The sequence below is a fragment of the Phoca vitulina genome, unplaced genomic scaffold (assembly GCF_004348235.1).
Source record: "Phoca vitulina isolate PV1807 unplaced genomic scaffold, GSC_HSeal_1.0 scaffold71, whole genome shotgun sequence".
Lineage (NCBI taxonomy): Eukaryota > Metazoa > Chordata > Mammalia > Carnivora > Phocidae > Phoca > Phoca vitulina.
Genome location: NW_022589774.1, coordinates 6,271,399 through 6,294,865, shown reverse-complemented (window position 1 = coordinate 6,294,865; position 23,467 = coordinate 6,271,399). Strand labels below are relative to the sequence as shown.

General features: G+C 38.4%; 1 protein-coding gene across 1 annotated transcript in view; it reads right to left on the bottom strand.

Annotated features, from left to right (window-relative positions):
- Positions 1 to 23,467, bottom strand: part of KCNK2 (potassium two pore domain channel subfamily K member 2) — a 219,857-nt gene that overhangs the window by 155,070 nt on the left and 41,320 nt on the right. The window lies entirely within an intron of this gene.

The following is a 23,467-nucleotide window of genomic DNA, read 5'->3' as shown; positions in this document are numbered from 1 at the left end:
TGGTATTCATGCCCCCCTGTTTTACCCTCCTCTTGACTGTGGGCTGCTAATGAACAGAATATATTACATGTTCCTTCCAAGATAAGGTTATAAAAAAACCATACACTCCCTCTTATTCTCTCTTGGGATCTCTCCCTCTGGTGGAAGCCAGCTGCCATGTGATAAGGCAACCCTGAGGAGAGACCCATGTGAGCCTGGAAGTGCATCTCCTGAGGTCTTCCAACAGCCAAGTAAGTGAGCTTGGAAGAGGTCCTTCCCCAGTCAAGCCATGAGATGACGGTAGTCCTAGACAGCACCTGGGTACAGCCTCTTATGAGACCCTGAGCCAGAACCACTCAAGTAAGTTCCTCTGAGATTCTTGACCCACAAAAGCTGGGAGAGCCTAAATGTTTCCTATTTTCAGCTGCGAAGTTTTGGGGTGACTTGCTATGCGGCAACAGATAATAGTATAACTCCTAAGAGTTAAATTCGAAGTGAGCTTATAAAGTGTCGGTCAGACCTGAGCTATGCAAATTACACTAAGAAGGCAATTCCTCAAAGGTCAAATGTATTCATCTGAAGTACTAGAATGTGTTAATTAGAAGGCAAGTTGTACATCATTGGAAGAATAGCAAAGCATTTCTAGAGCAGCGGATCTTGAACCTGAGCATGCATCGGAATCCTCTGGAGTGCTTAGAAGACACAGGTTGCTGAGCCCACCCTCAGAGTGTTTGATGCATCACATCTGGAGTGGGGCCTGAGAACTGGCACAAAGAACAAGTTGCAGGTGATGTTGAAGCTGCTAGTCCTTGGAGCACACGTTGAGCGTCCTGGGCAAAAAGCAGGATTTGGGTTCACTCTGCTCTGGTAGCTCACAGTCACAGAGGCCGTCTCTGCAGCGGTGAGAAACTGGGCTAGATGGCAGCTCATGATTTGGTTGACAAATCATGGCAGGCATGGGCGCATATCACCATTCACACCATTCTCAAAGGTGCGCAGTTTAAAAGTTCTTTCCTTCTGCAATACCACCTATATGTTTTATGCCATTTATGGTACAAGAAATGGTACAAAAAATGCACTTATTCACTCATTCAGTGATTTATTTATTTATTTAGTACCATCTGTGTGCAGAGGGCATTGTTCTAGCGTTTGGGGATATATGGGAGCAAAGAAGATACACCAGATCTTTGTAATCGTGGAGTTAAAATAAGGAAAGAATGACACTCATGGAACCAAGTCCGTGTCTATTCAGCAAAACATCATTGAGTTGCTGTGAGGATTTCAGATTAAAGTGCCTCACTCTGAGAAGTGAAAAAAAAAAAAAGTCATTTTTTCCCCTAAAACTTTGCAAAATTCATCAAAATCAGGATGTTCATTTTGAGGAAATAAGTCACTCTAAAATACATAACACTCAGCAATATTTTAGTGGATTTGTATGTGTGCTTACTTTAAAATAAACACGTGTGCACAAAAAATAGGAAGAAAGGTAAGATTTTCTCATGTAAACAAGAATCTCTTTTATAATGGTAATTCTTAGCTCTGTGTGACTTCCTTTTAGTTTTGAAAATTCATGTAAGTCGATACACCCATCTTTTGTATATAAACATTGACTGCTTTAATCATGTGTCCTCACCAGTGTTGATTATTAAATATAAGCTAATACTGATATATAATTTTGCTTAACTGGGAATAAGATACTGAATAAGGGCATTGCTAAATAAAGAAAGCCTTATAAAATGGTACTCTGTTATCATAGAATAAATTCAGAACACATTAGAATTTACTGAGTTTACGAAGAGGAAATTTTGCTCTAGATTTTCTTTCCCCTTGCAAAGCTGAGTATCAAGCTATCAGTTGGAAATGAACATTTAGCTGATATGTATCTAGACTTTAACACTCTCCACCCTGGCATCACAGGTAAATCTTCCACCAACAATGAATTCATTAGGTAATTTTTTTTAAGTCTGCCAATACTAGGCAAACTAATTACATCAAATGTGATACTTTTTATTAAAATCAGCCATAAATCCAGAGAGAACTAGAGCATTTTCAATTTTTCCTGATGGCTTTCATTACCTAATGAATTTGCAGCACACCCAGTGTTTTATTTAAAACTTATATTAGTTGTGAACATTTGCCAGCCCAGCATTTTGCCTTCGCCTGAGATCACAAATTCTGACAGCAATGAAGAACAAATCAATTTTTGTGTGTGTGAAGAACAAATCAACTCGATTTCTCTTCTAAAACGAAGTCAGAGACATAAAGGCAATAAAAAGCAAATAGAGAATGTGAGTATTTGGGATCTCCTAAAGATATTTTTTAATGTGTTCAATAACAAAAGATCTTAATTTCACCATATGGAGATTTTAAGAATTTAGCTTTCCTTTATACCTTTTGGTGTCTGTGATTAAATGAGCACATACAAGGCTTGCTCATGGCCGTCTACTAAGTTTATGGCAGAATTGAGATTAACAACCCATGCATCACCCAGGATGTGTTTATTCTATAAGAAAGCTGTAAAACAAAGAAGAAAGTAGCTTTTGATAGAATTAAAAAAAAATTGTTAAGGTGGTTGTGTTGATCTCTCCAAATCCACAAAGTGACCCTGGCAAGCCTGCCGCCGTACCACCCCTATCCCCAGGACCTTTTGCCGGTGGGCTCATCTCCACATCTCCCATCCATTCTCTACATGCTGCAGCCAGGTAGGTCTCGTCAAAATAAAATCTGGTGAAGGTGAAGCCCTGATTAAAAGCATACACTAGCTTCCCATTGCTTTCAGGATAGAGACCCATACGCTAAGGGAATCTCAGTGTCCTGAATACCCTTGTCCTGTCAATAATAATGGTAACAAGAACAGCAGGGATGGTAACAATAAGTAATATCTATCAGGGCACATGTACCAGCCATTGTTTTAAGACTTCTTCATTTATTATCTCATTTAATCCTCATACTAACTGTAGGAAGTAGCTACTCTTATTACCCCTGGAGAAACTAAAATAACTTCCCCAAAGTCACATAGTGAGTCAATGCACCCTACTATATAGGGTCCATTGCCAGGATCTGCAATTTCCTCTCCCTGGTTCAGCCACCAGCTGGGTTTCCAGTTTCTTGAATACCCTCCACCTTTCCTTTCCTTAAAGCCTTCACACACATCAGTCCTTCCAGCCCAGACTGTACCTGTTTCCCTCACTACTAGAAAATAATTTCTACTTGTCTTTCAGACCTCAGCTAAAACATACCTTCCTCAAAAAAGGCCCCATAAGCTCCTAAGAAGATCAGCCCACCTCCACATGTACACTCTCCTCATTATCCTGGTCACTGTTGTTATTAAGCCACTTGTTTAAGTCATTACTTCGTTACTGCCTATATTAGTGTCCTCGGGCTGCTGTAAACAAGTACTAAAAACTTGGGTGCCTAGAAACATCAGAAATCTTGATCTCTTCCAGAGGCTAGAAGTCAGAAATCAAGATATCGTTAGGGCCCTGCTCTCTCTGACAGATCTAGAGGAGAATCCTTCCTTGCTGCTTCTAGTTTCTGGTATTTGCTGGCAATCCTTGGTGTTCCTTGACTTCAATGTATGTGCATCACTCCAGTCCCATGGGCATCTTCTTGTGTGTCTTCACATTGCTTTCCCTCTGTATCTATCTCCGTGTCCCAATTTTGCTCTTTTGAAAGGACACCTGTCATACTGGATTAGGGCCCACCCTACTGACCTCATTTTAACGTGATTACCTCTTGAAAGACCCTCTTTCCCAATAAAGTCACATTCTGAGGTACTGGGGTTAGGACTTTAATAAACCTTTTGGGGAAGCTACAATTCAACCCATAACATTGCCCGTGAGACTAAAACAAGTTCCAAGAGGGAAGGGACCTTGTCATCGTGTTCCTCAGCACAATATCTTACACATAGTAGGCACAAAAATCAATATTTATTAAATGAACAAAAGCTCACTTTAAGAGGTATTATTGAAAGAATCCTGCAATTAATCAGGGCCCAGAATCTCAATGCCTCCAACACCAGGCAGTAACCTACACATATCAAGTGAACTGGAGGAGAGACTAGTCAGCTTTAGTTGATTACTGCCATGAAAGAACGTAGATCCAGTGCATTAGATCTTCTAATTTTTCAAGAAAAGTCAGGTATCTATGTTGTTTTGGACAAAACCTTTCAATTTCAAAACTAGATCAATTTCCAAAATTAACAGTGCAAAATTAGGGGCACCTGGGTAGCTCAGTCAGGTAAGCGTCTGCCTTCAGCTCAGGTTATGATCTGGGGGGTCTTGAGATTGAGCCCTGCTTTGGGCTCCCTGCTAAGCAGGGATCCTGCTTCTCCTTCTCCCTCTGTCCCTCCTCCCCTACTCATGCCCTCTCTCAATCTGCTCTCTCTCTCAAATAAATAAATGAAATCTTGAAAAAAAAGAAACAGTAATCAAGATAAGTAATATTTTAATATGGTAATTGAAAAATCGATAGTAGTATAAAAAAATCCATGATGATCAAAATTTCAAAATTTTAAATAAAGACTGGATCCAATCCCACATTTGAATGAGTTGGCCTCACTCACCTCACCCTACTCCTAGCCCCTGCTCTCTTTCACCAATACTCACCCTTCCTGCTAGATCACATATGGGAACTCTCTTCTATTGCATATGTTCCCCTGTCCTGGAGCTCCAAGTTCTGTGCCACACTGCAGAAGAAGCAACCCTTACCTACCCCAAACTCTGCACTCCAGCATGCATTGCACTCCAAATCTGATGAAGGAACTAATACTTCCTGTGGATTTTCCAGTTCATCTTCCTCCTTTGAAAGAATGACTCTTGAATGCTGTCATTTCTTCTCAGGGATAGTAGTACTTGCTTCTGATGGAATCGCCTTAATTATATTTTTCTCCCAGGCTTCAGCCTAATACCTGCTTACTTCTGTGGCACTGCTAGGTGCTTCAAATGGGGATCTGACTCTAGCCCTGCAACGGGAGTTCCTGCTGGAGCCCAGAAGATGCAGGTTAGTTACCCTGGAATGCTCTTATGTTGGTTCAGCTTTCAGCTTGGAAATCACATCTGAAGTGTTTTAAGGCTAGATATTACAGAGAGCACTTTTGACCTTCCCCAAGCAGCCACTCAAAATACAGACTTTCTCATCCATCATCACCACAAACCCTTCTGTGAGATAATTAATGGGCATGATTAGGTAATAACTGAGGGCAAATATTAATTCAGAGTTGTCACAATCTCTACAAGCTTCTCTCAGATCCTGAGAGTCACAAGACATGTCAACATCACACCAGGACTAACATAGCCAATTATGTAAATATGTTTATGAACTGCTAAAGCACCCATTGAGAAAACAGTTGGAACCAGGATAGAAACTTCAATACTGCATAATTCCTATAACTATACTTTGAATGAAAACAAGATATAAAGAGGAAAGTTGAACTTGGCCCCAAGTTCCTGTGAAATCTCCTTCTTCAGACATTAGAAGATAAAAAATGTAAATACACAATTAATTTAATTTGTGCAGGACAGTTGTCTGATCATGTGTCTGACTCTTCTCCTCTGAGAAATCTCCTCTGTTCTTTACTTGTGGTAAATTTGATCACAATTGCCCGTGTGTCCTGATATACACTCATACCACCTTTTACACTTGTGTGTATTTATCTTTATGTCTGGCTTCCCCTAATTGACTAAAAGCTCTCTGAGGTCAGGTATCTTACCTGAATTCTTTTCAATATCTTAGAACACATAGTAGGTATTCAAATGTTTGTTGAATTGGTGTGACCAGAACACCACCCCTATCCCAACGCACACAAAATCATCAGCTCTTATGACCTTCGAACAAGGATCTCATGGTAACTGTGACATTTATGATCAAAAAGCATTTAATTCACATCAAGGTATCTTTGGTACATGGAAAGTCATTATATATCTTCCATGCCTTTCATTATTTCATGTAATTCTATTACACACAGATTCATATGAAAGTCAGCATAGCCCACTGGTACAGATTATGAGCTACCTAGATTCAAGTCCAGCCCCAGCCACATATGAGCTGTGCTTTGTTTTTTCATCTGTGAGGTGGGGATGAAAAGTATATCAACCTCAACTTTTTAATGAGACCTAAATGAGCTGATACTTGAAAAGTGTTTAGAACAGTGCCTGAAATATGGTAAGAATTCAATAAACATTAGTCACTATTAATACTGTTACTTCCACTGATAGCATTGAACCAGGGAGAGAGGAAAAAATATATGGATCTGAAATAAGAAGTGGAACCAAAAAGAAGAGGTCAGTTGTCAACTGGGGCTTGACCCAGCAAACACCTGGAAGCTGGCTTTTAGGAACCAAATGAGCAATTGGGATTCAGGAAGGAATCAGGTAATCCAGGCTGCAAAATACAGAGTCAGATTCCAGACCTCTGTTCCAGGCAGAATTCAGACAGCTCTTTCCTAGGGCAGGGAGCCTTTCTCATCTACCTGATGGGAGTGGAGTCCTTACCAGGATGCGGCCAACAAAGGACAGGGAAGTGGGATCCAGTTAAGTGAAGAAGGGAGACAGCAGGTGGGTTCACGAGGAGACTCTGGGAGCCCAGAAACAGACCTGAAAGTCTATTCTAACCATTATAGATCTGGTGGTACCACTTTCTTTACCATGTACATACCCAGATCTCCCTTTGGCTTTGGCCCCAACATTTTGGACTCCTGCTATCTGAAACTGTCCCTTTAATTGTATTGACTTTACTTTATATCTCCTTAGCAACCATGATTACTTTAAATGCTTCTGGGTTTGCTTGATTCCCCTTCTCCCCCCTTTCATTATTATCGATGTTGTTTTCTGGACACAGATAAAACTCTCCTTTCCCACAAACAGGTTTTTGGTTAAAGTAAAACTTTTATATCCCCAAGTTGTTGGTTGCCCAGGGGACCAATGTATGCAAATAACCTACAAACACAACAAAGGCCCCAGGAACGGAGTTTGCTACTGGGCCAGCAGGTGTAATGTGTATTTACTACTGTGACTCAAACATTGTACCTGTTCCCTCTTTGCTGATTTATTAGGGATTTCTATTATTCCTCTCACATTATGCTCACATATTAATATACACTTACACATATTAATGTATCACATCATGCTCAGTTTAATTAAAACTAAGATGTGAGTATTTACTGTTGTATTTTTAATAATTGTTGATGAAAATCTGTTGGCCATCAAATACAGCTGTGAACAAAAGAAACTGCCTTTTTTTTAACTTTGATATCTATCCCAACAGTGGAATGCTAAGTTTTGTGGTAGTTTTTCTTTGGAAGAAAGTTGGGTGGAAAAAGACTTTAGTGTTTTCCATTAATGTTTTCTCAAGAAGGGGAACCAATAGTGCTTTGTTCAGATTCCAAAATGCCTTGCCAACCTTCTTGGTAATTAACTGTAGTGTTTCCTTTGCCTAAAGTGATGGATGTCATTGTACCATTTTTATATGTGGCATTATATTCTTCGTATACTATATCTGCATATTTGGGGCAGTATAGATTTTAAGCTCAGGTGTCTTCCCTGCTGCCCTTGGCCCTGAGTTCTGAGTTTGGGGTTAAGTACCCCTTTACTGTAATCCTATAACAAAGTATGTGTTCAATAAAAATCAAACCAACATTATTGTTTATAAAGGATTATATTAAAACTCCAAAGACTAGGTGATAAAAATATGAAAACCGGACAGCCCTCTTTGTAAAGATTTGATTACCTAGCTGGGAAGACAACATTTCCATGAAAAAAAATGAATTATAAAGATGCACTTGGAATGGATCACAAAGGAAACATCTGCTGAGGTACATAATAAACATTTATTTAAATAAATTATGATGGGAGCATTTCCAGTCATATTTTGAGGACCTCTCTTTGAGAATACTTTGTTAGCAATTTGTTTAAAATATTAAATATGAAAGTAAGTTATTTTTTTTTTTTTTTTTTTTAAGATTTTATTTATTTATATATTTGACAGAGGGAGGGAGAGAGAGATAGAGCACAAGCAGGGAGAGCAGCAGGCAGAGGGAGAAGCAGGCTCCCCGCCAAGGGAGGAGCCCGATGCGGGGCTCGATCCCAGGACGCTGAGATCATGACCTGAGCCGAGGGCAGACGCTTAACCGACTGAGCCACCCAGGCGCCCCGAAAGTAAGTTATTTTTAAATTCAATTCATGATGATTTTTTGTCATTAATCTGGTCTAGGTTTCCCCAACATTTTCCTAGTAAAGTCATCACAGAGTCAACCTTTCTGTTAGAAACCATGATGCATAACATGATTGTCATCAGTGCATTTGATTGTATTTGTACATCTCTCTGCCTCTCTTGATGGTGACATGTCACCCTCGTGTTTGTGTCCCTAATGCCTAATACATAGTAGCTTCTCAATAAAGTTTTGTTGAAATGAACTCAAGTATTTCAGCAACCTCAGAGACTTTTATTTATATAAATTTTATAAATTTTTAATTATTAAACATTCCAAAAGAACAGAAAATAGCATGAACCTGGATTTTAAAAGTACTAACATTTTGCCATATTTTCTTCAGGTATTTTTTTTTTCTTTTTTGAGGAAAAATAGATTACAGACAGAGTCCCAGTAGACTCTAGCCACCCACCCCCACCCCGTGTTCCTTCCTTCTTTTTCCCTCCCCCAAATAGCCTCTCTTCTGGAGTTATTCATCCTTCCTGTGACTGTAATTATGTCTTTCCAGTGTATGTATGTAGCCATAAAAACATAAACTATTTTAATTTTTCCTCAATTGTATCATATTATATGAATTCTTTTCGACTGGCTTTTTTTTTATTCAGAATTTATGTTGTCAAGATTTATCCATATTGATATATGCAGAGTCTTTCAGAATGATCCAATTTCCCTGATCAAATTTAGAATAAAAATTTCTATCATCTAAAATCTAATAGTTGGCCTTACTTTACATAATAATGAAAGAAGGTCCTATGAATACGAGGCAAAGAGAAAGGGGCCAAGAGTCTCTTCCATGCCTCTTCCATCCTGTCAGACTCCCTTGGCCGGCCCTCTCTACTGACTACTGTATCAAGGCAAAAACTCCTGAATGAAGAGCCAGGGATTAGAAAGGACAGGCAAGGCATGAACTGTGCACACTGGCCCACAGAGCCACATCAAACAGGCTAGCAGTCACCAAATCCATACCCAGTTTAGAGCACTGGCAGGGAAAGAAGGTCAGAATATCTCTTTTGAAATTTCAGAAGAGACATCTTCCCTTCCCTGCATCTCAACTTTTCTTCCAAAGACATATGACTTGTTAATGGCCAGGCCCACTGCATGGATTGTTAATGCAAGTTATCCAAATATTCCCATCAAATAAGAATGTGTATAGTATTTGTGAAAACAAAGCAGTTGCTTAGACAAGGAGGCTTGCTAGTGAATTATATGCACAATTTCCTAAAAGCGTTTGCCTAGACAAAGTCCCTTTTATCATGTGGCTCCTGGGTAACTAATTCTCATTTAATGTGAAACTGAAAGATTAAGAAGTCATAATTTACCTCTAGTCCATTGTCAGATGACTGCTGCTAAGGCCTTTGTTTCTGAGATCTTAAATGTTCCAATACATATATTTCATCTATCTCAATTCATGAATTTGATGCTAAAGTCCATTTCTTATCTTTTATTCTTTTTTCTTCCCTGAAAATCTGGCTACAACTAAGGATCAATAAAAAAAATCTTTTGAAAAAATTTAAAGAATATGTAAGTTTTCTGCAACTTCTGGTTCACAGGTATGTGTACTTGAGGATACCCACGTACAAAATCCAAACTTTGAAAACAGATAAAATAGATAGTAGGTTCTGGCTTCGTATGCTTTATCTTAGGGCTTCTCTAAAAATCTTGTTCCCTGGGGCACCTGGGTGGCTCAGTTGGTTAAACATCTGACTCTTGATTTTGGCTCAGGTCATGATCTCATCCTTGTAAGACTGAGCCTCACATGGGGCTCTGCACTCAATGTGGAGTCTGCTTGGAATTCTCTCTCTCCCTCTGCCCCTCAACCCCATGCATGAGTGTGCTATCTCTCAAATAAATAAATAATTTAAAAAAATCTTTTTCCCTTTTCAAAGTTTTGTTTATGTAACATTTTACAAAGATTTGCTTAAAGAATCTAGATACATCTCTATGTGCAAGAAAGCAAAGCCTTGATAATATAATGTCTAATTCAAACTACTTTAAATAAGTGGTATGCAATACGTGCAAATTTGTAAACCCTTACCACTTTTCATTTCCAGAGGTTCCCCAAATCAAATAATAACCTAATCTGTTAAAACACAGCTCATATGTAAACACTGTTCCACCATACTGTACAACCCACAAACACAAGAATTAAAGAAGGTATATGGGGGGAAAGCATTTGCAGGACAAGGAAGATAGACCTTTTCTATTTGAAACTGCAAAGGAATTTAAGTATAAGTAATACAATTACCAGAGAAGGACTTCAGCCTGAACACTGGAGTATTAAACAACTCTTCCCTTAATGAAGCTTGGCCTTGATGTTTAAGAAAAACAGAGTGGCCTCTGTTTCCTGGCTCCTGGAAAACCAGACTCAGCAGTGGTTTTGTCCTCTTCTTCCCTGACCCAGGTTCCATATAACAAGCCAAAGCTTTCCCCATTACCTGCATCCCTTAATGGAGCAGCTCAGCATCAGAGTGGTGAGTTCCCGAGAAAATACTGAGCAAGTCCAAGCCTGCTGGAATCACCCAGGGAAGCAAACACTGTTCTAGATATTGGATTCTGCAGCCTCATCACCAAGGCAATGTGGCCAAATGTCCTGTGTGTAGCATTGGGCCAGTTTCTAAATTTTCTAAACTCTGTGCAATCCAGTTATTTCTTTTCTTTGATTGGATCCATATTACACACACACACAGAGACACACAGACACACACACACAACTGAGGCAATTATCCATAGCACAAAAGCTTTTATAAATGCAAAATTGATACACTTTTGTCTCAATTATCAAGACATTTCAGTTATTTCAGGTAAAGGTGGTATTAGCTTGAATGATTCATGTAGGATCTCATTTCTCTAATTCTCTTTACATGAGCACATGTGAACCAGCATAGTTTACTTAGATTACAATAAACATGCTAATAATCAGATAGATAACAATATATTTTTTCTCTGTCATGTCATTCCCCCACATCATGTTACTTTTCACATTTTGGAACTACTCAAGTGGATTCATCCATAAGACCTTCCTAGATACATTCTATAGGCTACTTGCTACTCTGTTCACCTTTAAGCTCTCACCTTTACAGATCTAACCAGCTGTTAATTTGGGTTTTCCTTTCAAAATATTGTGAAGGGAGAATTTTTCTGGTGGCTATGTTTCTTTGTGTTTTTTTTTTTTTTTTCCCATTTCCACTTGGCATCCTATCTGCCAGGTTCCTAATGCATCCCAGGACCCTCTGTTATGATACTCCATTAGGGAAATGACGGCTAGTCTATCATGCATTATATGCCTCTTCTATTCTTCTCTCAATCAGAAGTAACCTGCTCTGCATGCCATTTTTTCAGAGGAAGCTGAGTAAGAGCTGACTAGCTAACATGGCTTGCTAGTGGATGATGGACACTTCTATTAGGCAGTATAGGTGCATTTAAAGGAAGATTTCTTCACAGAGTTTAATGGCAAAAATTTCAGTCATCATAACAGGTTAATAAAATAGTTTATCTGCAAAGATGATTTTTAGAGTCTGGGCAACCTTAAAGTATACGGTGACAATCATAGTTTAAAAGACTTGTTCAAATACCTAGTAATTGTTTGTGAAGAAAAGTATCATGAATTCCAACAAATTGGGAAAATATACGGATCAAATTAAAGAAAAGTCAGTCCTATTTTTAAGGTAGTTTAAAGAAATACTCCCTTCCCTTTCTTGGCTTCCAGAATGCTGACAGCAGGCTTAAATCACCTCCCTAGGGCAAGTCTTAGGTAATTTATGCAGAAGCTGACAGGCTCAAGAAGACAGGTCTATTGCTCACTGTCTGCCTGATCCCTATGGCGAGTCTGCCACTGAGAAACTTAGCACTCCACAAGATATCCCCACCTTACACACACTGTTATTAGTTCTCATAAATATAAATGGGCCACCAGGGATCATCAAATATAAGAGGAAATTTTTAACACAAAAAAAGATCAAAATAATAGAAAAGCAAAAATCTCAGAGAAACAGAGACAATCCAGAGACCAAAAGAAAATTTCAGAGAAACCATAGCTATTATTCTGAAAGCTAAGAGAAGTAACTAGATGAGATTGGACATACCAATTAGCTTGATTGTGGTATATATTTACAAAATCATCACATTGTATACCTTGAATATACACAATTTTTGTCAATAATATTTCAATAAAGCCAGAATAAAAAAGTGAACTTATCTTTTAAGAGATTATCTAATAAAATTAATTAATAATAAAAAAAGAAGATCTTTCATCCACAAAATAAAAACAGGAGAGCATAAAAAAGGAACATTCAGAGAACAAAAAAGATACTCTTGGAAATAAAAATTTTGGTAGCAGAAATTAAATAACAAAAAAAATTTAAGCAGATACATTTCAGGATATTGTCCTCCCAAATATAACACAAAACATGAAGAATAGAAAATAGGAAAGAAAATATAAGATAGAGGATTAGTTCGAGGTTCCACAAAAAGAAAATAGATAAAATTTTACCAGAGAAAATTATCAAAGAAATGCTACAAGAAAAACTTCCAGAACTGAAGACCAAAAGTCACCAAAACTGAAACAGCTCACAGAGTATACAGCTCAATAAATGAAAAGGTAGAACCTTCCAGAACATTGGAGATAAAGAGAAGACCCATAAAACCTCAAAAGAGAAAAAAATAAATCACATACCACAAATCAGGATCAGGATTCAGAGTGATACTGGACTATGAATTTGAAGACAATTTAGCAATAACTTCAAATTTCTGAGTGAAAATTTTCCAAATGAAAATTCTAATACCTAGCCAAACTAATCATATGCCAGAAAATACAGTTATTTTCAGACACAAAAATAGTTATTTTCAGACATGAAAATCCTGAAAATATTTACCTCCTATACTGAGATGACATTCAAACCTTAAAAACCAGCATGACATGGCACTTCCAACTAGGTCAGAAGACCTACATTAGAATGCATGTCCATTGTTAACATGTGGGGCATAACGTGGACTCTGCCCAGTTTCCATGAACTCTTTCTTGGCAGTTGCGGGATGATATGCTCCAACAAAGCTAAGAAATAGAATAAGAAATTGGAAGACATGAAGTACAGGGTATAGAAGTGAGGCAAAAGTAATTAATAGAAACATGGTAAAGGGAAGTCCCAGGGCTTCAGACATCAGATAGGCTTAAAGAGCAAATAATCTGCGTTGGAGCCAAGTTAAGGAAGGCGGGAGAAATGTCTACAAGTAAAAAAATGAACTTGACAGATTTCCTCGTGGGTGATACACTGAGAAAAGGTTTATACTTCTGTCAGAGACTTGAGGAAAAATATAGTGATAGGTCATTAGGAAACTGAGCAAATAAAAAGTAAAGACAATTACTAATTCCAGAGAAAAGACAAGTAGTACTAGAAAGGAAATACACTCGCATTTTCCTATATGGGTCCCAGGGAATAATACTTTTTAATCATAATAATGTAAACATTGAATACTAACTTAGCCAATAATTGTGGTATAACATACTTGTGCCTATTCTCTCCCTAACCCAATACATGCATATAGTCAACAAATCCCACAAATTCTAAGTTATAAGTGGTTTTAAAGGTCCCCCTTTTGGGCGCCTGGGTGGCTTAGTCGGTTAAGCATCCAACTCTCGATTTTGGCTCAGGTCATGATCTCAGGGCTGTGAGATTAAGCCCCGGGTCAGGCTCTGTGCTAGATACGGAGCTTGCTTGGGATTCTCTCTCCCTCTCCCTCTTTCTCTCTTCCCACTGCCCCTCGTTAAAAAAAAAAAAAAAAAGTACTCCTTTCTTCTCTATCCCACTACTTAGGCTGTCAAGTCTTAACTGGAGGCAGGTAACTCTAGCTGGGGGATCAACCCAGGGTCCTGACAAGGTCAAGTCCAGGGGCTGAAACTGGGACACTGAAAGCTCATTGAACTAAAACAAAATCAAAATAAAGTTGGGGAGAGTAATCAGGACAGAGGAAAGTAATTTCCTAAAGAATTATGTTATTGAAGACAGTGATGAAAGCAAAGAGACATATGGCAAATCGGTCAAAAACAAACTCTGAATCTAGTTTCTGTCACTTATTTGCTTTGTGACAACTTTGTTCTTTTCTTTTTCTTCTCAAAAATAATACTAATATAGGGGCGCCTGGGTGGCTCAGTTGTTAAGCGTCTGCCTTCGGCTCAGGTCATGATCCCAGGGTCCTGGGATCGAGCCCCGCATCGGGCTCCCTGCTCAGCGGGAAGCCTGCTTCTCCCTCTCCCACTCCCTCTGCTTGTGTTCCCTCTTTTGCTGTGTCTCTCTCTGTCAAATAAATAAAATCTTAAAAAAATAATACTAATATAGTAATATATATTATATAATATAAAATAATATTAATATATTAATATTAATATAATAATAATGCTTTCCTCACAGTGCTGTTTAGGAGAATTACATCATTTGTGACATGTAAAGGCTTAGAAATTTGTCTGGTGTATGGTAAAAGCTCAATAGATATTAGTTATTATTGTTGGCATAGTTACTCTCCAAAGAGGCAGGAAAAGTAGCTTTCAAGTGCTCATGAAATGTTGAATAGAGAATCCAAAATGCAAGCATGCATGGAGATGTGGATAGGTACTGGTTAAGCAAGATGGACATGTTACCTCATCATTTTTACCGGGATTACTGCCATAGCCCCTGAGTTGGTGTCCTTGCACCAGCCTTTTTCTAGTCTTTTCTCCCAGCCGTGGTCAGAATAAAACCCTGCTGAAAGCTTTCCAGTGGCTTCCCATGGCTCTCCGGATAAAATTCAAGCTACTGGCAAGAAATAGAAGGCTCTACAGTCACATATTTCTTCAGTTTCATGTTCTACCTTGCTGCCACGTGTTATCACCCTAGTTTCCAGCTTTAGTACTGCTATGTTCCCCCCAAAAGCCAAGCTCTCCAATGCTTGGACTCATTTGCATAAAATTTCAGTCCTTGATCCAAATCCATCTGACTAACTTCCACTCATCTTTCAGGACTCCTTCTAAGATTTAGCATAACTTTCTCTCCCTTTTCTTCTCTCACAGAACCTTGTTGGACTTCTCCTTCTAGTGCCAAGTTCATCTCTTTGATTGTTGGGAGGTTTTTGATTACTAATTCAGTCTCCTTCCTAGTCATCAGTCCATTCAGATGTTCTGTTTCTTCATGATTCAGCCTTGGTACATTGTATGTTTCTGGGGATTTATCCATTTCTTCTAGGTTGTCCAATTTGTTGGCATACCTCTTATAGTTCTTATCTCACTGTGCTGTATTCATTGGTTTTTTGATGCGTTCATCCTTCTCTTAAATCAGAGCCTATATCTTTTACTTCCTGTATCCCCAAATTTTTGACCAATGCCCAACACATAGTAAATGCTGTAATAAATGTTTGAAGAGCAAATAAAGAGTTTGGAATCAGTAAAACTTGCTTAAAAAATACCAAAAGATTTTAAAAGCAGGCCTTTGGTTTAAACATGTCTTCTGTGGTCTTATCTACACACTTGCCTAACCAATTATTACTTGATAGTTCTGATTAAACTTTAGCCCATCCCATGAATAACTGTGAATATTAGCTTAAAGATTTTATTATGTATTTCTAGCTTAGGGTTCTTCCAGATTCTTGTATGTATGTCTTACCTTCCTCCCTAGAATTGCCCTTTTTGAAGCTTGACACCATATTCATTTTTCCTGTGTGTTCCACCTATGTGTAAATATCCAATGTTGTAGAATCGCTCAGGTATTAGCCACATGCTTCAACAAGTTTGGCTCATGAGTGGATCACATGTCTTGTTTATATCTCAAGGGGTTTGAACTAATTTGAACTGGTACTTAAAAAAAAAAAAAGGTAGCTATTCAAACCAATACTGACTGCCTTTGTTTATTGCCCGGGACTCACCTCTCCTCTTTCATTTAAAGTCCACACTCTTATCTGTGTCTTTGGTTTCCAGCATAATGTTTTGATTCCCAGAGAGCAATTTCTGGCCTTTTGAACAGGCTTACACAATTAACTCTGTCAGACACCTGTGTGGTATTTAATGAAAGCCATGTATTGGCTAGAGCATATGGTAAGAAAGGGAGAATGTTACCATGAAAATTATAATAGTGTGTTGAAGATTGTTAACCTCTATTATTACACTGTAAAATTACTTCAGTCTTATAATTTATCAATAAATTTTAGAGCTTAAATTCCATGTTTAATGAAATCTTCTAACACTTCAAGATTATTTCCTCTTAAAAATAAAACAGATACTAATAATTCCTTCTTGATCCAACCTAGCCCTCAGCTATTTCCTAAATAATCTCTTCCCAAGGAAACAGCCTGAGCCACAATGTCTCTGGTTTAACCTCAGTAGGTAAAACTAATTATAAGGACAATCATTTCTTGTTAGAGAAAAATAGTACTTCTGGACTATTTTTAAAGAAATTCACTTCCCATTCAGTTATCCAAACTAACTCTTAGAATAGTTTTAGAGAAGGCCCCAAGAGTTAGTGCTAGTGAATTGATTAACTTTTAATCCACAAGACTACTTACATATTTGACAGACTATCATAAGTTTTTTTTTTTTTTAAGCAGCTTGAATAGTTTTTGAATCACAAAAATCCCACATCAATAAAACAGTGAAAAAAACTCATTCTTTGGAGTTTTAACTTTTAAGCATAGAAGCATGTGATGTCATATTTCTGAAAAAAATTTTTAACGAGGACATTGAAGTTTAATTTGAAACATGAATTATATAAATATTGGAGACACATTTATAACTAATTTTGAAATTTAAAGTATGTTAAATCTCATTCCTTTTACATGGAAGCTTAAAGCAGATGCTTCAAAACATTTTGGGACTAAGCAAAGGCCATATTGTTTGAAGGTAACAATAGGTGGTAACAGATGAATCCATTAGCACTAAACTTTGAGTCTCATGTAAGTTAGTTAACATGTTACTATATTTTGACTGGGTAATACACACAAAACCTTATGTATAAACAGAAAATTTCCAAGAGAAAAAAATGTTCTAAGTTAATTGCCTATCATTAAAGCTATGGTTAAATAAATCATAATACATATGCATTGTTGAATATTACATATACCTCAAAATTGTTTTTGAAGATGTTTCAATGGCATGAAAAAATGTTCTCAATATGATCAAATGGACATTTAAAGTGCTTGGAAATTGGGGCACCTGGGTGGCTCAGTCAGTTAAGCATCCAACTCTTGGTTTTGGCTCAGGTAAAGATCTCAGGGGTCATGAGATTAAGCCCCACATCAAGCCCCATGTTGGACTCCACCCTGGAGTCCACTTGAAGATTCTCTCCCTCTGCCCCTCCCCTCCACTCTGTCTCTCTCTATTTGTCTGTCTGTGTCTTTCTCCCTAAAATAAATAAATAAATAAATATTTTTAAAAAAATAAAGTGCTTGGAAATTGAGCATAGTACATAGCATGATATACAAATTACCTACTATAATGCTAAATTTTTAAAAGAGGTAAAAAACAGAATACACAACATGCTAAGAATTTTGTACTAGATCTATTTCTATGAACACATGATTGTATGATCCAAATTTTTCTAATATTCATGTCTTCTGTAATCAGAAAACATATTTATAAATTAATATATATATGCAACTAGTTGCATAATCATATATTCTTAAACTGAGTAGTTAGCTTAAATAGCTAAATCTCTTCCTAAATTTATTCTTTTATATTTTTTTATCCACACAAATAGTGGTAAATTTAAGAGATCAGATTTTGTGCTAATATTATTGGTCATATTTTCTAGAAAGGGTAATTGCATTCAGTGAACACCCAAAGCATTAGCATGAGGAAGAAGTTTCAGTTCAACCTTGTAGAATGGGTTACAAAAGTCCATTCACACTATACTAAGGTATGTAGAGAAAATATAGATTCATAATTTTATCTAAAATTACTCTGATTTTCCCCAAGTCTGTCCCCTGATACATGGCAAAGGTAAAAGAAAGAGACAGAGAGAGGGAGGGAGGGAGAAACAAAGGAAGGAAAGGAAACCGAGAGATTGAGAGAGAGAAAGAGGGAAGGAAGGGGTTCGCAATTGAATCCAAGTCATTTTAAAAATCCATCTGGGCCAATAATTTATACCAGGCATCTAGGTGTTACCCGGTCTTTTGAGAACACTTGTTCTGTCCTTCAGATTCTTTTCGTCTCCTTACTCCTTTTAGAGCTGGTGCCTCAGGCACAGGAAAATGTCCACATCATCTCTTGGTATTTGAAGAAAAGAGGCCACTGAGGATGTGCTACTCCTTCATTGTGGATTCACTGACCTCCTGAAGTTATCACCAGGCTGGTCTCTCCCAGAGCATTCTGCTGGTATCAACTCTTAACCTATCTGGTCAATACACCTAGAGTATTCTTTTCCTTTCTTTAGTTGGGGCTCAGGCCCTGCTTGTTTACTCTATCTTGCTGCCTGGCACTGCAGACCCTCTGGACCCCCTAGACCCTAGTGAAGTCTAGGGGCCCCCAGGCAGGCCTGTCTGCCCTCACCTCAGAACAAATGCCACAGGGAAGCTGAAGCCGGGCTATATAGAGCGATCTAGGCATCCTGTATGTGTCTGGATTGCAAATCCTAAGGCATGCTGACCCTGCTTGTTGTCCTGTCAATCGTGTTAGAAGCCCCGAGCCTACCTCTCTGTCACTCCAGAATCTCCCTGGGTGAGGATCCCATCACAAAAAGGAAGCAGAACCAGAGAAATTTTGCCATGGGTGTTCCCTAGGCTTCTGTAGCCCTGGGATTGAGACCAAAGGGAGAGAAAAGGACGCATGTCTCTGAATTTCTGCTCCCCTGCATCTATCTTCCTTCCTTCCTTCCTTCCTTCCTTCCTTCCTTCCTTCCTTCCTTCCTTCCTTCCTTCCTTCCTTTCTTTCTTTCTTTCTTTCTTTTTCTTTCTCCTCTCCAGGGCTAGATTAGATGGACTTTCCTTTTACTTCCTCCTTTTCCAAAATTCTGGGATCTAGTTGGCCGAGCCTGGCATTTTGAACAATTAAATGGGACCTACTGTTATTTAGAAAATCCTTTTTCTTTCAACAGTGTCTTTTAAAGCTGCTGATATGCTGGGAGATTTTGCTTTGAAAGTCATAACATGACATTTTTTTCTTTCCCTAACATCCTAATCCCCACTTCAGCACAAGGCAGGTGGATGCCTTGAGCTGTTTGTATATTGGAAATTTAAAAAAAAATAAAATCATATTAATTTTTTTCTAAATAGCCTTTCATGTCATTTTAATCACTGCTGACTTAGCAAATTTTACTCATTACCAAATTAAGAAAGGGATGGAAGGGCTTTCTACATTAATGGCTTGAATGGAAGGCTGATTACCTATGAGGAATTTGAAAAACTGGCAAGGTATCTGTATTCACAGGTTGAATCATTAATTTAATAGATTATTTATTAAGTTCCTATTATAAATTGGACACAATTCTTGGTACTGGGGAAAGATTTGTGAACAAGACAGGTAAGGTCTCTGCTCTCTTTGAGCTTAAATTCTGGGGACAAGGAGACAAACATATATATATATATACACACATACACCCACATACGCACACCAGAAAGACAGAAGTGAGAACGTACCTGGGTGAAGAAATAAAATAAAGTAATGTGATCCAGGAAATTGGTTGACGTTTACATGGAGTGGTAATCTGAAGCTGCTCTGAGAGTGAGTTTTAAGCTAAAATCAGAATGACAAGAAGGAGTCTGGCATATGAAGATAAGAAAGGAAAGAAATAACCATTCAAAAGGCCCTAGAGGGGAACAAACAAAACTTGGCAAGCTCAAGAATCAGGGAGGAAAACATCTTCAGTGTGGCTTGAGGGTAAATGGCAAGGAGAAAAGTAGAATGAAATTGGAAAGGTCAGTGGGGGCAATTATGTAGGGCTTTGTAAACAAGGAGAAAGGGTTCAGATTTTCTACATAGTGCAAAGGGAAGCCATTGGACGGTTTTAATGGAGAGAATGATTTTAGCTTTGGAGAAACACTGAAGGAGGCAAAAGCAGAAGCAAAGGTTATGATAGAAATCTTGGTGATCATCAACAGTGGCGTGAGTAGTAGCATAAAGACGGTGGATTTTAATGCATGTTTTGGAGGTAAAATTAACAGGACTTATTGAAGAGTGAAAGAAAGGAATTGAGAATGATTCCTCTGCCTTTGGCATTTTCTGAAAAGATACATAGAGTTAGGGTGAGCATATATGCATTCCCAACCACGCACAACCAATGGTCCTGGATTCTGTCCCCAGTTGTCTGTCTTGGTACTGAAAGGCACAGTGTAAGGTGCAATTCTGTCCCTCCTAGAAGGGAAAGAAGGGAGCAAATATCGCAATTCTCAGTGAGTACCTCTGCCAGCCACTGAATGGGTACATGAAAAGTATATATGTGGTGGAGGCTCATGACTGTGGGTTGGGTAAGAGAAGGACATAGTATTCCTTGAAGAGGGTTGGGGGCAAAGCTTCAGTTAGGTCCTCTTGGCATTTGAAGACATCAATCCCCTTCATGTTCATTTTTTCCCTTTTTATTCCTCATATTCTACTTTCCCATTCCCCAGGCTTCTTCTCCATCTCTTTATTTTTCTTCTTAAACTTGGTTAATTTTGCCTTTCATCATCATCATTATCATCATCATCATCCCCACCATCATGGCCACCATTATTTATTGAGTATTAAATAAATAAATGCATACATTTATGGTCTGAAGTACTTCTTGCAATCTCCCTAGGGGAAAATATGATTAACCTTCTTGAAAAGGACCCTTGGGCTTGTTGAGATAAAGCAGCCTGCCCAAGGTGACCAGGCCAGGACGTGGCAGAGCCAAGAGTGAAAACACGTTTGTCTGACTCTGAAACTTGTGTCCTCAGCCTGTGCTCTGTTTTGTGGCTTCTCTCTCCTTCCTTCAACTCATTGCCCTTTCTCTCCGTCCCTGCCTCCTTCTCTCTGTCCCTCTCTCCCCTCCCCTGGCCTGTTTCCCTTTCTTTCTTCTCTCCTCCTTTTTCCTTCTTCTGCTTTAATACAACTGCCCTGCCTGGTCCCTCACCTCTGTCTTGCTATTACGAATCTGAAATTTGGTGTTATTACAAATAAAAAATACAAGTCCTAGACTATCAGAGCTGAAAGAACTTTGGTGGCAGAGCCAATACTTCAAGGCAGGTTGATGGAGCTTCTACTCCACACAATCGTTGCTCCTAACATATAAATACAGACAGAGGCAGGCGCCATCTTTTGGCATCGTCACCCGTGTGGCTCCTGCGTAGGCTCTCCCACTCAGAGCTGCGCCATTTGTGGAGACTACGCTCTGTCCTGGCCTCCCATCCAGTCCCTCTGCACCTGTGGGACATTTGTCACCTGCCCAGCCAGGATTTTAAGTTCTTAAAAGATCATTTTTCTTCTCCCCATATTACCCACCATGTATAATTCAAAATGAAAATACACTGAGGCAAAAAGAACAAAAATGTTCCAAAAAATCACAATTATTCTATAATATTTCTATGCTTAAATATGCAAAACTCAACTTCATTCCAAAAGAGTATTTGTACCTCTGGTTTGCTACTGTCCCAAGTACAGTCTTCATCTGACTATGCAGGAACACAACTACATGATGCAGGTAGCAGGAGAATGGCTAAGGGCAGGTTAGGAAATGAGCAGCAGAATATAAATCTAAAAAGGGGTAATATAGATAATAAATTTATATATCACTTGCTCTGAGCTAGGTAAGCGATAAACCATTTACATTTTGTTCTTACAACAAACATTTTCGATAATTGCTAATATTATTCCTATTCTACTGATGAGTCTCCAGGAGAGTAACAAAGTTTCCAGGAGTTGGATCTGGTTCTGTTGTCTCTACGGCCCGAGTAAGCTTTTATTTATTTTTTATTTTTATTTTTTAAAAGATTTTATTTATTTATTTGACAGAGAGAGAGAGAGCACAAGCAGGGGGAGCAATAGACGGAGAGGGAGAAGCAGGTTCCCCACTGAGCAGGGAGCCTAATGCGGGTCACAATCCCAGGACCCTGGGACCATGACCTGAGCAGAAGGCAGACGCTTAACTGACTGAGCCACTCAGGTGCCCCTGAGTAAGCTTTTTTTTTTTTAAATTTTTTTATTGTCATGTTAATCCCCATACATTACATCATTAGTTTTAGATATAGTGTTCCATGATTCATTGTTTGTGCATAACACCCAGTGCTCCATGCAGAACGTGCCCTCCTCAATACCCATCACCAGGCTAACCCATCCTCCCAACCCCCTCCCCTCTAGAAGCACATTCTGTCTTACAAACATAGTGTGGATACCACTTTTTAAAATAAATGTTTTATGCTTTAAAACATTAGGCAACTATGGTATTATTGTCTTAACCTGTTTCTCTTTTTCTAAACAAACTTTCAGAAAGTCATTATGTCAGAACTTCATCAGTTAGCACTTTATCATTGATAAACACTAGTAATAGACATCGTTGCTATGAAACAAGCTATTCTAGATATCCTTAGGCTCCTAGCTGTCCATGTTTTTTAGTATTTGTATAAGCGATGCCCTCAGGTAATATGATACATTTTAAGAAACTAAGCATGGAGTAATTTATGTTTGAGGTGGCCTTAGGCTTTATGTGGGCTTTGGGATTTGTAACCTGTAAGCCATGATATAGAAAAGAGAAATTTCCAGCAATTTGCTATGTCACCAGACAGGAATCCTTCAAGGACAGTGCAATGTATTATCACTGAATGTAGATTTCCACATGAATTAGTTGTAGCCATTTCTCAGGTATATCAGAAGATCGATGGCAGGTGACAAGAGTTCCCACTATAACCCCAATGAACATTCCTACCAGATACAGAAATTCAGCCAGAAGGTAAAAGGTTTAAATGAATGGAGGAAGGGAAGGAAGTTTGCAAAGAAGAAAGACTAGAAATATTGTCTTTCTTTAATCAAGTGGGGAAAAATGAAACCCCAAACAAGATAGGAAACTGCAAAGGACATTCCAGGAGCCCATTTTACTTCCTCATAATAAAATCAAAATTCTTCTAATTGTAGCTGGAAGAGCATGTCCCTTTCCTCTGCCAAACCACCCAAGCTCCTGAGAATATACCTGTAACTATAAAGGCAGCCCTTCAGGAATGCTTTATTGTATCTGGTTTAGAACCAATGAGCAGTGCAATATTCATTTGTTAGTCTTTGTTAATAGCTTGAGTGTCTTATTCTCTCTGAAATGTAAAGACATTCTGAGCATGTAGCGAGGATTTCTAATCACAAACAGTGATTGCAGAATATAAAACACT